Source organism: Montipora foliosa, unplaced genomic scaffold, assembly GCF_036669935.1.
Source record: "Montipora foliosa isolate CH-2021 unplaced genomic scaffold, ASM3666993v2 scaffold_67, whole genome shotgun sequence".
NCBI lineage: Eukaryota > Metazoa > Cnidaria > Anthozoa > Scleractinia > Acroporidae > Montipora > Montipora foliosa.
Window position 1 is genome coordinate 1,326 of NW_027179815.1, and position 16,175 is coordinate 17,500.

The 16,175-nt window shown below is 37.3% G+C and overlaps 1 protein-coding gene and 1 long non-coding RNA gene across 4 annotated transcripts in view; one reads left to right on the forward strand and one right to left on the reverse strand.

The window, feature by feature from the left end:
- The first annotated feature begins 2,797 nt into the window (after positions 1-2,797).
- Positions 2,798-16,175, forward strand: part of LOC137990210 (TNF receptor-associated factor 2-like) — a 41,182-nt gene continuing 27,804 nt past the window's right edge. For both annotated transcript variants that reach the window (XM_068835641.1, XM_068835642.1), the window contains exon 1: positions 2,798-2,862. The gene's annotated coding sequence lies outside the window, so the exon portion shown is untranslated. The remainder of the gene's footprint in view (positions 2,863-16,175) is intronic.
- LOC137990211 (uncharacterized) overlaps positions 3,646-16,175 on the reverse strand; it is a 24,326-nt gene continuing 11,796 nt past the window's right edge. For both annotated transcript variants that reach the window (XR_011121223.1, XR_011121222.1), the window contains exons 2-3: positions 4,794-4,984; positions 3,646-4,057 (exon numbers count right to left, since the gene is read on the reverse strand). This is a non-coding gene — a long non-coding RNA (uncharacterized lncRNA). The remainder of the gene's footprint in view (positions 4,058-4,793; positions 4,985-16,175) is intronic.

Here is a 16,175-nt window from a genome sequence, read left to right on the forward strand (position 1 = left end):
TATACAATTATTATACAATAGTTAGGTACTATAGCATTCTAGGAACGCTAACAGATTGGTTACAATAATGCTGCTAATGTCATGGTATTAATAAATGGCTAACGGTAACGTACATCATATAGGCATTCGAGGAACGCTATAAGAGAGTGATTGCAATATTGCTGCTAAAGTGACGGTATTAATAAATGCATGGCTAACCGAAACTTACATTATACAGGAATTCGAGGAATGCCTAAGCGAGTGTTCTATCTAAGAAAAGCCACCTCCTTTCCTCTCAAAAGCCGGGTCATTAATCACTAACTATGGAGGTATATCTGAGACCAAAATTCAATAATCAGTATTTGAAATAAAATCGTCCAAATCATGAATGCATCAATCCCAAGCTGAGAGGCAACAAGCCGATTCTGCAAATGGCCATCAAGGAAAGAGGCATAACGCAGAGAGGCATAACACAAAAAGGCATAACGCAAAGAGGCACAACGCAAAAAGCATAACGCAAATAGCCATAACGTAAACAGCCATAACGCAAAAAGGAATAATGCAAAGAGGCATAACGCAAATACTCATAACGTAAAGAGGAATAACGCAAAGGGGCATAACGCAAAATAGCCATAACGCAAAGGCCATTGGAAGAATGGAGACTAGCTGTGTACTTCGTAAATAACTTCAGCTCTAAAAAAAAACGTCAGTCGATTGCTCAAGGGAAAGGACATAATCGCTGTCGAATTTTTCCTTCCTGTTTAAGTTATGCCTCTGCGTTATGCCTAATTGCGTTATGCTTCATTGCGTTATGCCTCATTGCGCTATGGGCATTTGCGTTATTCGTCTTTGCGTGATGCTTTTTTGCGTTATGCCTACTTTACATTATGGCTGTTTGCGTTATGGCTATTTGCGTTATGCCTTTTTGCATTATGCCTCTGCGTTATTCCTCTTCACGTTATGGCTATTTGCGTTATGCCTCTTTCCGTGATTGCCATTTGCAGAATCGGCTTGTCGCTATTCAGCTTTGGATTGATGCATTCATGATTTGGACAATTTTATTTCAAATACTGATCATTGAATTTGTCATAGATATACCTCCATAGCTAACTGTCCGATCCTCTTAATCGATTGTGTTAACGACTAGATCGTATCCCGTAACATCTATTTCTCCTTGATCAAGCGATCTGTACACGACCGAAACAATGTGGACTTGCCTGTTAAACATGGGGTTTTTTTCTCCTAATGTGTGAGAGGGCTAGGTGGTAATAAGTGTTAGTGAAGTCGGGGTTGTACACCAGTGTCCTTTTCCTTTCATCTCTCTGTACAACCCGTCTGTCCACATGGCTGACTACAATGTTAACGCCGGAATTTGTCAGCAGAATTCTCACCACATCCATAGCACTTTCGTACATTGCTGGGAAAAGCTACTGGTTGATACAAATGTCACGTTAATTCCTGCTGGTGGTGGTGGATTTTTGGTATAGGTCGGCATGACGGTTCATCAGGGAACGGCGAATATGTCGGAATGGGAAGGTATATTGCAGGATACGAGCCAGGCAATTGTGCTTCATGATACGAAATGTTAAGTGAATTGGAGCGGTACATTGCTGGGTATGATGAAGCCGACTGTGCTTGCTGAGAGGGAGCGTTTGGTCTACTGTGAGGGCACATTACAGTATGCACAGGTACCTCTTGAGAGGAAACGTTTTAACGATTCAAATGAAACATTAATTTTTGGTGGTGGTAGACAAGGCTGAACAGTGCCCGATCCCATGTCCTATGGTTTGAAGAGGAATTGGGGCAGGAAATCCGTGGAATAACCATCGTGCTACTCCATTTTTCCACACTCCGCATTTTTCACACTTCGCGTTTTGCAATCTCCACGTTTTCCACACTCTGCACTCCACCTAGTCCATTCAACCCAACATTTGTGATTTTCCACATACCAGCTTGGATGAAAAACAAAGACCCTACCGTAATTCACAAGAGATAGCTTATCGATCGTTTTAAATAACATGAATGATGTGCTTTGTTATTTGCCATTTGGTATGTTATTTTTTCTGGGGGAGCGGGGCTCTTCGTTTTTCAGGTCTTCATTTTCCGCACATCAGAACAAGAACAAATCAATAGTTGAAAGTGTTCTTTAAGTGCAAAATAGCAACTGACGTGAAGCACCCTTACAAAGTGAACTGGTTGGTTCATCTTAGGTTGTTGATGTCAACTGAAACTACAATATCATCATCCATTCATGTACGTCTCGATCAATCAAATCCTCGAGACTATCTGTTGGCACTTCATTTAAAACTGATCATTTCTCAATACGATTGGGCTGCCTTCGGTGACATTTGAATTGTTTCAGTAATCCACAAATTGATTATTTTCACACTGTAGCAAAGAGAAAAGGGCTTGCTTTAACTTTCTATATTTAGAACTGTTTTACAAAACTATTTAAATACACCCAATGTTTAGTCTTCAATCGCTTAAAAAACTAACTCGGTGACCCCCATTTGGAAAGTGATGAGTCAGTGATTAGCAGGCTTCGATAAAACTCTCTTGAAAGTTTAAAAATGCATATAGAGCGGATTCACCTTAGCCAGCTTAAATTTTTTCATTTGCGAAGGTGGCTATGAATTTGCTCCAAGGGATTTTTTTAACTTTGGAGAAAAATTTTAAGCCTCCCTTAAAATCTAAGAGATTCTTAGTTTCCTAGCTTTGACAGTATGTTCCATTTTCGACTGGAAAGGCTGACAGTATGCTAAAAGGAAGTCGGATTTTTTTTTCTTTATATCCTATTTATGACTTCTCTTTTTTTTTTCAGCATCTTGAATATTGTAGCACATATTAAAAGAAGGTAGAAGGCTTCAAATCCTCAAACTTTGGGTAAGAATAATAAATTTGTACCATTCAATTATGCATGTTTAAAGATATGTCATATTATAAAAGTAGTTATTACTGCATGCTTAGCGATGGGCTTATGGACTCTGCTTGAAACAGCGATGTTAAGATAAAGGAGTCTAGACTTGGTAACGGTTAAGTTCACCATAAAATGCTCAAAAATAGGATATTTCTTGCTTCACGAGAGAATGGACTCAACAGTTTCAGCATAAACACATGGTTTCTATGAGTGTTAATCGGATATTTTTACGTGGGATGCCCCCTCACTGTTATTTTCAAGGAGTAGATTTAACTCCAAAAAGGGAGTAAAAAAAACGGTACAAAACCACTCCATTTTTGGAGTAAAATTCACCCCGGTATTGCTTACTCCGTGTTTGGAGTAAACTGTACTCCTATATCTTTTACTCTTTTGTTGGGGTAAAATTTACTCCAGTGTTGTTTACCCCTCCTGTGGTGTAAAATTCACTCCAATACAAGAGTAAATTTTATCCTTCTATTGAAGTGAATTGAACTCTTTAAATGGAGTTCAATTTAAAACTGGGGTGAGACAAAAAGGTACAAAACCACTCCTTTTCAAGAGTAAAATTTACCCTCTTAAACTTTACTCCCCTTGTCAGAGTAATATTTACTCTTTCTACAGAACACATTCACCCTCACTAGATCCACTGTACCTTCATCTATAGTCAGATTTCTCATAAAAAGTTTCCCATAAAAAGTTCATTTTTTTTAATATTATGTAAAGAAAAGACCAGGTTTACAATGAAGCATCCAATACTGGTAATTTTTAATCATAAGATTGCAAAGAATGCACATCGATATGCATGATAAATACAATGTATACACATACAAATACATCGCAAAAATCAAAGCTATCTTTATTCTAATTATTCAGGAAATAATAAAATGGCAATCAGCTGAATGTGTTCTTGCCTTAAACAAAGATAAATTGAGTGGTATGTGTTTTGATTATAGATTGCAACAATGGCTGCAAAATAACTTCAATTACAAAAACTAAAGCATACAACATACTTGGATAAATGTGACTCAGTATAACAAAATGGGTTTTACGTACATGTAATACAAGTCAGTTCTTACAGAAAGAAGTCAAACGTAAAAAAATGGAACATGCCTTAGGATAACTGATGCAAAAATTTTGCCATCCATTGATTGACTCATCATCCTTAAAAGTAATTAAAGAGAATAATGATTAGTATAACCCTTCCAAAATTTAGATCATTCCACAATATTCTAACAAAATAGGAAGAGAGCACAAATCTAACACATCCCTAATCCTGAGAAACAAAAAACACCAGCCACCCATTTTGGTGTACCAAATAAATGGAACCACTTGTAATACCGGTACTTGCATGAGATTATATCTGTAACATTGTTCTTGATTCATTGACATTGAGTAACTCAGTTTACTATCAAATTAATTTTGTCATAATGATAAAAGTACACATATAGTGGTGGAACTCATGGAACAAATCTTGAAAATATATTGCCAGGTGCTTTCTTTGTCTTCAACACTTTTCCAAAAAAAATTATGTGTGATGAGGTATTTAGAATTCTTATTTAACAGTATTTCAAATTTTAAACTGAAAGCAGATCTTGGGTGAGACAATGGATAAATAAAACTGCAGCATCATCTTCCGCTAATCGCTAGGCATTATTAGTCTATACATACACAGGCCTGTAACTCAGACAGTGCTTTACAATTATTTTATTGCAGTGACTGTCAAGAATTACCGTAGTTGTTGAAGTGTAATTTATGTGAGTTATTTGTAAATATCTATATGCATCACTTGTTTAAAAGCAACAATTAGCTTTTAAGTCTTTCAGACTTTCAGCTGTTTGACTGCATTACAGCTTTTTTACAGAAACATGCCTCAAAGGAATTTTTTCATGGCACCAACCTTTTCTTTTATCCCAGAGTTTCCTCCAACTCCTCTTCCATAGATGATACATGTAGTGGTATGTACTGTATGTTGCAACAAGAAGGCATTTTCTTGGTTAGCCTCAGCACTTTCTGTAACCAACTCTCTGCCCAAACTTCCCAGCAACTTTTAATGAACCAATTCGCAGCTGTACCCACCTCCAATTTGAACTGTTAATCAACACATAAATATAGTGAAAATCATAATCTCAGTCACATTCCAAACAAAAATTATTACTGCTACTTACAGATAAAAGATGTCATAAGAATTTCATCCAGATAAGAACACTCAATATCACATGTCTAAAAAAAATGCTGGTAATAATAAAGATGATCATTTCTAAGGTGTATGACAACTGCAGACTGCCTACAAATAGCGATTGTAAACAGTATTTAAGCCTAAGCACCCATTTTAAATAAAACGTTTAGCTTTCAATAACTGTGAGTTACGGTTAGTTTGGGGTCTGCGCTCTGCAAGTGTCAGACACTGTCACTTCTGTTATAATGTAAGTGTTTGAAAAGCAGACTCATCAAACTTTGGCTCTCTTTTCTTTAAACGCCAATAATAACAATCTCATGCAGGCATTAACATACTATTTGCATTGAGTACAATAGTTTAAATGACAGCTGAAGCTTTCTGCTTTCTGTCATCATGTAATTTGCGGTGAGAGCACTCTAATACCAAATCACTATTTTGCTTAACCATTTGATCTAAAGCTTCATTACTCTTGTGAAATACATACCAATTTGTGAAAGCACTTAAGCCAAATTAAATATCCTTGCCTGGCAAATTTGGGACTTGAAGGTGCATGTAAAAGGTTTGAATTCTACATAAGCTTACATTAAATTGTCATTTTTGAAGACAATAAGGCCCGATTCAGACGCCATACTTTTCATGAGCCAAACTTAATACATGAAAAGTTCGACGTTTGAATCAATTAAGAACGGCAGTTTTAATTTGGAATGGCTCTTTTCTCCTGGCCTAGACTGGAATTCGGCTTTAGCATGGCTGTGGATCGATTGGCTTTGATTTCAGACGTCGAACGTTTCATGTGCCGAACTTATGATCATGCATACATACATACATACATACATACATAACTTTATTTCGATTCGGATTTTTTTTTTAGAGTAGCAAAGAAATATGCTAGTATCTCCGAATGTAATCTAAAATAACAATGCAAATTACACAGTAACAACGATATTAAATTACAGTAGCTTAGATTATAATATTACGATAAAACTAAACAAAAGTATGTACAATGAGATAAGACAATAAAAACTAACATACATATGACTTGATATTGTTCCTAAAATTAGTTACGCTGGGTGCGGTTCTAAGTTTATCAGTTAAGATATTCCAGTATTTAGTAGCAGTGAATTTAAATGAGTTTTTGCCATAGTTTGTAGTGTTCACACGAGGTTGGTACAACTTATTTATACCTCTAAGCCCTTGGGTATTGCATCTCAGAATAAGTAAGGATGTGATATACGCAGGTGTTAAAGCATGAAGTGCTTTATAGACCATTATAAGCATGTCTTGTATTCTTCTTGTTTGTAAAGTTGTCATATTCAAATTGTTAAGCAGAGTCTCGTATGTGTTGTTGTTGTCATCAAAAATAAGACGTAGAGCCTGCTTGTTTAGCAATTCTAATTTTCGCGCGTTTCCGGCTCCGCAAAAGTGCCATACATTACTAAAATATAGAAAATACGGCATGATGAAAGCTTTATACAACCTAGTTTTAGTATTACTGGATACAATATTTCTGAAACGCTTAATAACCTTAAGCTGGTTGTTAACACGATCACAGATGTCTGAAACATGTTTACTAAACGTTAATTTGCTGTCTAAGTTAACCCCTAATAAGTTAATTTGATCTTTTTTCTTAATTTCAATATCACCTACTTTAAAATTGCATTTACGACTAGCTTCTCCAAGGATCATTACTTGAAATTTTTCAGGATTAGCTTTCAATCCGTTTATCTTGTACCAGTGTACCAGTATCTTGTATCAGTGAACTGCATAAACCATGTTTTGCCTTCTACGTGAAAATCGCTGACAAAATCAATTGGTTTTCTTGGTAATGGCTTTGGAACTGCTGTGGAGGGGCCAGTTAAGTTCGACTTCTGAATCAACAGGCGTACTTTTGTTAATTTGTGTCGGTCGAACTCGAGTTAAGTTCGGCTCATGTGAGAAGTACGCAGTGTCTGAATCGGGCCTAAGGCATCAAATATTATCTGCTCATAGTTCAGTTAACGCTTACCTTTTTGCTTGAGTTGTCGTAAGCATTTCCTTGCTTTGGATCAGCATTAAAAGAGTAAACAAACGAAAAACTCGTCAGCACAAATTGTGATCGTTGATTCAAACTTGAGTAAAACCGCCGAAAGCCCCGCCTAAAAATCCCGCCGAAATCGACTGTCGCCGAAATCAGTAAAGAGTGACAGAGCGCAAAAACCGCTGATTGGCTAGAGAATAATGACGTAAAATGGCTTTTTTCGCGTAACTGCGCCTGCGCAAACTCTAAAGATTCGAAGTGATCGAGACAGTGATCGAAGTGGAGAATAACACTCTAGCATTCGTCAAATTTTGTGGAAAGTTAGCCGACTCATACCCTGGGTGCCAGAGGAATTTTTTTCAAGGTCGGAGAGAACACTCAGCGATTCCAAATCAAGGGTCGAGGACAAACGATTGATTACTTCGCAAGTCTGCATGTCAAGTAGCAATGCGTCCTCTTGTATCATTTTGTTGGTTTTGGCTACTGTGAATTTTCTTGACATTGGGTGTTGGTCTGCCCCCAGATTGTTTAAAAATCTTACAGAAACCAGCGAACTGGCAACGAAACTCTTCTTTGTTCTCGGGAACTACAGGAGCAACTTGGTCTTGATGGACGAAAGGTTTTTGCTTTTGAAAATAAGTTTGGCTGGCCGTTGTACGTTATTGAGAACTGTAACGCGGTCATACGTATAAAATCGTCCACTGGGTTTCTTGCTGCAGATGAACTGTGAGTGAACTTCAGCCACAAAGTTGAATTTTCTTAACACCTGGGATTTACAATTTCCCCGTCACGTAACCTTGACTGTTAAATGCCATCGATCTGTGCGAGGTTTTTGTTGCTGTTCCTCGCAAATATTTTTGCAGAAACCATGATCAGTTGTGGAACAGCCCAGAAAAGTACATTACTGTAACAGAGTAACCTTATTGGTCAACTTTTTCACATTTATAATTGTAAGTTTGCAAAACGGCTACAAAAACATTTGTGCAGTAAATCTTTGGAAGCATGCAAACACTTCAGGTACATTATATAATAATAATAATAATAACAATAATAATAATAATAATAATAATAATAATAATAAGCCTTACAGCTTTAGTTAGATGCGTACCCCTGACTGAAAATTCTTTAACACTAAAAATTAGTATGAACACCAAATAATAATTATTAACAATTATTATTTGCCGAAGGCAAGGTGAATATCGGTTAATAAAAACCGAGATGAAGTTGAGGTTTTTATTCACCAACATTCATAGATTCTAAGGGAATATCGGAAACAATAATTTAAATTTGCCTGACAATAGAAGCAACTCAATTTCTTAGTAAATGATGCCATCATGCAAATCGCCTATTACATAGTTGATTATTTGAATAATACACATTTTCTTTAAAACAACTAATTTATTCGTCTGTCACCTCAACAAAACAGCTTGTGGCTATTTTGAAAAACCGCTTAGGTGATTATCACGTAAGAATAATCATCTCAATGACAACCAATCAGCGCAGAGAACTTTCAGTAATTATACTAATAAGCATATAATTCCTATAGCACAAGACAATAATGAACAATAATATTATTATAATTCCATGAGTGCATGTTGATATGAGATCAACCACTCAATTATATCCATTAATTATTGTTTTATTAGATTTTCATTCGATTCTTAACACTTGGACAAATTTAAAGCCAATCAGTTTCCAGCGTGGTAACACTTGACGCAATCAGTTTCCATATTATGTCATACTGTATAAGAGCTGTTAACTGAGAGTGAGTGAACCAATCAGAAAGCTAAAAACACAGTATCGGTGGTTCAAAATTTCATAATGTAAGGTATTATCTTTCCCCTTGTACTTACACTGTCATTATTCACTTTCTGTGTAATGGTTTTATCATTGTTTTTGTTTGTTGGAAATGGTAGCCATACCTGATTTACGAAGAAACTGAGGTTGTGCAGTAGTACAGCAACCTACTTTTACTCTCTGCTGATTAGCTTTCTTGGTTCACGGAAAACCCTTTTCAATATTGTAAATACATTGTGGCATGGAAGATATTTTCAAACAGGTCTGGAGAATGTTCACCACCAAAATTTCCCATTTTGTCTGGATCATATAAGTTCTTTCCTCCTTTTGTTTAGTGGTTGACTAGTGACTTGTGAAATTGTATGGTGCACAAGAGAGCTAAATGCAGTGTCTCCTTTAGTTGTAAAACATATATTAAAGGAACACAAATAATATTGTCATTGTTGTTGAGTAATGTTAGGATTTAGTACTGCCAGTGGTATTACAAGTGTCTCTTTTGAGTGGATTCCCCAATTTTCTGCTAACTTGACCCAAACAGATATATATAAGTGGAGAACAAATTTGGGAAAATGAAAGGAAAAAATACTAAACATACATCAGTTGATTATTACAATACACTATTTGTTTTGTTCAATATTATTTGCACTAGAAAGAAAATTAACGACCATAAGAATTAAGTCTGTGATAAGGAAAAGTTTGTTCTGACTAAAACCTATATTGGAAATTTAGGCATTTGGGGTGCTTTTTCACAGGGTTACATGTGCATGGTATTAATTTTTATGTCAGTCCAATATTTTTCTTGAAAACTGTGTTGTCTCTATAACTTTGTCCTTTTTTGTGAAGCATGACATTTTCTTCTCTCAATTCAACATTTGATTTGTGTTGCTGATCTTGTTTTTCCTGCAAAAGTGTGTTATGTTGAATAATAATTATATTTGTTGTATAACTGTTTTTGCCCCCAGCAGCGCATGCTCTCATTGGTTACTTCAAGGTCACATGACATCTAACAATAACACTTTTGCCGTTCAAAAGTCTCTGAGCGGGCACCAGTGCAAAATCTATGACGTCAGAGGGTAACAGTGCACTGTTGCCCGCAAATGTTGACCGACGACCACCGTTGCTGTTCCCATTGCATGTTTTCCTATTTGTGCTATATAACAAATCACTTAATGACTGGTCTCTCAGGAAACAGTTCATTTTGTTTCCCTCGTCTGCGCCTCAGGGGAACATTGGAAATTTTTAGGAAAACAAAATGAACTGTTTCCCTCGGGACCAGTCATTAAGTGTTTATTGTTAGGATAATAGGAAAATTATTGACCTTGGGTGTTCGGTGACACAGCTACATTGTAGAGCATGACCATTATGAAAATGATATCTGTTTTACCTTATTATAGTGAGCTAACTTTTTGGTGTGGTTTTCTCACAGGTCTTGTAATAGGCCAAAAGCAATTTGAGAAATTCATGGGGTTGTGCATCGCATTCAATGCAGTTTGTTCTGTGCATGTAAATAATAATATGAAATAAAGCATGTTTAGTGTGTTACTGATTACAGCCAACAGCCTGTGGCACTCAATATAATGCTGTCAGTGGTGTGTGTGTCTTGGTGAAGAGAGGGGAAGGGGGGGGGGGGGGGGTTAGTACTGCAAAGGCATTGGCATGTCATTGTCGTAAATGAGCTAAACCCAAATACTTACCTTCATGTTTTTTTGTGAAAGTTTTTGTTTTCGTTCTTGATTTTTCTCTGCTTAATATCCAGCTCCTGCCTTTGATCCTTGAGGGTTTTCTACCTGTCTGACTAATTCTGTGTAACTTAGTGCTTCAGTTCTCTTGGCAGATTTTTGGCACTGACAAAGAAGGGGGCGTAGAATCTATATTGAGGGGTAGGGAAAATTCAATTCAGGGCAGACTATTGTAATTTTATTCCATCACTCACCTTCATTGGTGAAATGTATTCATCCATGTGGCAAATTCTGTAGTCTTTGTGAGCCAGTAGCAAGTGGCCCTCAAATAAAATTTTTCTAGTGTGGTGAACTGTTTTGCTGGCATCAAAAGCCAAAAAAAGCGCTTTGCACATTGAACTAGAGCACCTTTGCTGACATTTTCAGTCTCTAAATGGAAAAAGCAGCTTACTTTGTTGAATTAACTTAACTCGCCCTTTGCAAAGAGTCCCATAAACTTGAAAAAGCACACAATCCCCCAGCAGTCAGATGTGACAGTTGACATATTTTATCTTTAGTTACACAAAACATAGCAATGAACGTTGTTAAAGGGAAAAAAATAACAGGGTTTGTTGTCAATATTTGCCGCTGTTTTAAATACAACAGGCAGCCGCTCTGTCGCCTTGGCTTATAAAGCGAGAAAACTCACATTGTATTACATGAACAATGTCGACAAGATAAAGTTAAAAGCATACATGTACGTTATATGCATTTCAGGACAAGTTACGACCCCAAAACCTCACAAACTATATCGAGTGGCGTGAAAGTATAAGGCACTGGACTTCGCTTTTCTGTGTAAAACCAGTTACAACTGTGAAGACGAACACCAGCGGTAAAAAAACCTGCTTCTCTTCAAACTTCGATTTGAAAAAGTCTCTCTTGGTGTATGAAATCGGAATTCCACCTTTAAACACCTCTCAAAAATTTTCATATCAACGAAAAAAAAGTCATATTTGATATGTTTCGCGAAAACAATTTATCTCCAACATATCTCTGTTCTGAGCTTAAAGAGTAACCGACCACCTTAAGAAACGCAAAACTCTAAACAACGAACGTCAAATGAAGCTTCGAAGCTCGTCAAAAACTCTATTGCTTTAGGCGAACTGGTTTTGGTCCGATCTCTTCCCTGACGGCTCTGAAGCATCGTTGAATGATGGCAGATTCAAATCATCTTTTTGCAAATTTTCCCAGAGAAACGCCAGCGGCGTGATAGCCTCCACAATGACGTGGTGGATTTTGATTTGTCGTCCGCCATTTTGAAAATGGAATGGCGGCAACACAAGTGTGATTCTAGTGCGCATGTCTAGCGGTTTTTGCGCTCTGTCGTAAAGAGTAAAGAGCTGCACCGGTGACTGCTGACCAAAACGGCTCACTAGTTTCCAGTCTGTTCTCTACTGTGTTATCCAAGATGGCGGAAGATAACGATCTTTCTTTCTTACCGCGTCGTCCAATTAAAAAAAAAAACCAGCAAGATTCAGAGCGGCCTCATCGTATTAACCCTCACTAAAATGTGGAAAGATACCGGCCTTCATTAACAGGATTTTAATCCTGTAAAACTGTTGACTTGGAGGAGAGTATACTTTACTCTTAATTAGTGGAGTACTAAATAAGAGGCGTACATTTTACTGCGTTTAGTTTTACTCCACTTTTTCACTCCAACTCCTCGAAAACTAAGAATTAATAGGTGGATTTCACAAAAATAAAACAACCCCAATTCCACATCTTAGACTGGCTAAACTTAAATTTACTCTACAAAAATACATAGGAGTAAAATCCTCTTCTGCTTTAGAATTAGAATTAGTAAGTGGGGTAGACTTTACTCAGTATCCCGATAAATAGGAGTAAAATTAACTCCAGCATATTATATTACTCTGTAGGGAGAGTAAAATTTACTCTAGCAAAGTCATTGCCTTTAAATATTAACTAGTAAGAGTAAAAATTACTCTTGGTGGAGTTAAATTAACTCCTCTTAGGAGTACATTTTACTCCGCCTTATTTTACTCCACTTTTTCACTCCAGCACTGGAATGAAATTAACTCATGTTCATTCTACGTCATTCACATGTCATGATCATACTGCATTATCCACATGCCATGCTCATTGTCACTTTTTGGGGTTTCTACGTTTGTTTCCCGAAATCTGAGGTACAAAAAATAATCTCTACTCTCGATCGCCTGCTTTCGCTAAATGTTAAGTGCTGATTTCTATTTACACCATTAGCACCTGTTACAGCTTTCATATCGTCGTAGCAATCGGGTTCATGAAAGGTATTTGGTGTTTTGTGGGGGGTTTTTAGCGGTCACACGAAGTGTCAAAATGATCGAAGCACTAATGGCACCGAATGATCCCCGAAAATTTTAGTTTGTAATTCCTTTTTCAATTTACTAACTGGCAAAATAATTTCAAATTTCAAAATTATTTTCGTAATTTCGCGCAATTAATTGAGACCAAAACAAGATACTTTTTTTGAGGTTACCGTATTCAGTTCAGGGGTGTCTTCAGTGAAACGGATGTAGCGCTTTCCGATTACGGCGCATATATATGAACCCTTGTGTTAAATATTTCATTTATTATATTGAAGAAAATGCTTTGTTTTTCTTCAGGTTGAAACGCGAAGTTACAAATTCCAACTAAATGGCAATTTCATATTTGGGCAATTTATTTCTTTCATTAAGTATGTCACCCACAAACATAAAAAAAAGTGTTGTCGGGGCTTTCGTTGATTCGATCAAATTCAAAAGTTACAGAGTACTACCGAAAGCGCCAACTAAGAACTTCGAGCAACCGCGCGGAAAAAACTCTAGTGGAAAAATTGTAAAATTCCCAAAAGCTGGTTTGTTGGAAATAGGTTTAAATAGGTTTAGCTTTCCTCCAGCTTCATAGTGACTAATATTTTTCGGATTTGATGCATGTTTTCCGAGCCAATCGGCCTTCATTCTAAACAGAAAAAGGACGCGCACATCCATCTCATCAAACGCAGCAGCAGAGAAAAAGTGGAAAACGACCAACGCAAAAGCTTTCAAAAAAACCACAATATGGGATGTGCGTAAAACCCATCGCAAACAAATGGCGACGGCGATATCACAATATCAGAATGCGGGCTGGTTATGTGAATCGTTTATAATGTATTTTCCGCGTCATGTTGCAAGAGGACTATAGGAAATGCCCTTCGGTTCTTATTTCTTTATCTCTGCAAGTGTGTATATTCTCGTTCACTGGCAGTGTACTGATAGAGCCTGATTTAACTCCTTTTGAATTCCCATTGTTTTTCTTCAGATGCTACGATTAGTTTTCACCAGGACTTGGTCTTGGGAGTTCCAGGCCCCCTTTCCTAAAAAATAGGGGCCTTGCAGGAGCTTAAGCGGGACAAAGACAAACAAAGTTACTTGCGCATAAGCTCCATGACTAGGGTGGAAAAAATCCTTCGTAATTTCTCTGCCCATTTCATCAAGGTACGTTCAAACTGGAACTCTTGCAATGGTGGTGCTTCGACAATATTGTAAATGCATTTAATTTGTTTGCGTCGAGACAGACCTTACAGGTCGTAATCTTTTTGTCGGTATCATAGGCAAGCCATGTGTATTTTGATCGCCATTCACTCTGAAAAACACGGTCGTTCTTCAATGAAATGGCTTTTTGACCTTGCTTGCTACGTTGCCCTCTTCATGGTCCTCTTCACCAGCGATCGTTTCGATGATCTTCTACACTTAAGGACGTTCGCGCCCATTGCTACTGCGCATCTTTTTGCACATGTCACGCACACGTCATGCATCGTAGACCACGCAAGTAAACACGATGCTAAAGGCGCAAAAATTTTCCACAAGAATGGAACATGAAAGTATGTGGCATCATGGGATAGCTGTGGACCCAGGTCTTCTCGGAAATGTCACGCAATGGCGTGACAGTGCGACTAGACAGTCGCTTTGAGAACTTCGCAGCGATTTTACTCTCTTGAATGCTTGGTGACCCTCATTTTTCTTTCGATAGATCACTTCCTTTCTTGATTTTGTCCATTTTAATAAAAAACAAAAAAAATCTGTACGTGAGAAGTTACAAATATTTGGCCTTTTATGCTCTCGTGCGACCAAAGTTTTCTTTCTTAGACTAATATGTATCGTTTTTCAAGGTCTATTTCACCTCAGAAAAAGACATCAGTTGCAAAGGTTAATTTAGTTATATTAGTTATGTTGAACTGAGTACGTTTACCTGATCTAAATTTCACTCATGTAGCTTTTTTATTGCTGACAGTTGTAAGCTAAGATCGTCTTAAAGTAACGCAATCTTCTAAAAATGCACCTCATGATCTCGAAAACGAGCACGGTGACCCCCCATTTTTTTTGCCTTTTTGGGAAAAGTAGATCATTACCTTTCTGCGTGGCAAGTTTAAAAAAAATCTGTACGTGGGAACGTTTTGGGCGCGAACGTCCTTAAATCCATGGTACTTTAGGGCGAAATAAAGAATCTAATTTTCTCCGTGCCACGACGAATAACACGAGCCCGCGCTCTAAATTACCTGGTTACACAAAGTGTCTAACTGATCCAATATGGCGGCTAAGATGTCGAAGCTGCTCAACACTCGTGTGACGAAGGCAAAAGTCAATAAAATTGAAGGCTTTGAAGAGCTTTGAATACTTTGATAAACTGTCTTCATTCAGTTGAAGAAGCAAAGAGCTGGAGTATTCGCTGGAACCATTAAAAGACTGCTAACTTACTTCTAAAAATCTGTTTCGCTCGTAGTATCCTTGTGCGCCCAAGTGGGCGCATTTGTATGGCTCTTAATGCGCCATTTCTATTTTTCTTGCGGGAATTCAGCAAGGGTGCGGCCTGGTGAGAACACGGTTCGCTTATATGCTTCGTCAGGTGTCTAAAAGCCAGTTCTGATAATATGATCTATCCGCTATGCCCTCTTTTTCCTATTGCTAGCGCCAGACCTCGGATATTCACGAGGCTGAGGTGGGTCTTTACTGCTTAACACTTTCTTAAAATACGATTTCATGACGCAGAAATTAAAATATGATGCTTTTATATACAAATATCTCAACGATAATTATTTGATGTTTCCCGCGAAAAGCGCTCCGAAAGTCTACATATGCTGTCAATCAAAAATGAAATTCTAGGGAAAAAGTATTTTACCAATATCTCTGGAAATATTTGGTCTTTTCACATATGTATATTTTTTCGCGATCGACAGTTTGACCTCTTTACTTAAAATCAAAGACAAAAAACAAAAAAAGCAACAACAAAAATTAATTTTAAGAACTTCAAGTCTCGTACCCCAATATGACATGTGCAGTCGTTCTACTTTTTGTGCCTTTACCGTTTTCTGTTATCCCACAACAGGTATACATTTAACAACATCCTCTCGAACTTATTCGTCTGTGTGAGAGATCATACTGTACACTGAATTACAACTGGTCTGAACTGTAAAAATGAAAGAAGAGGTTTGGACTGATATATCACCCGTAATATCAATAACTACAGCCTCGGACAAAATTGTTAAAGCACTTTGCAATACCTTGCGCTCCCACAATGTTGTTTTGCCGAATGGGCTCAGAAACTCGTGCAAACAAC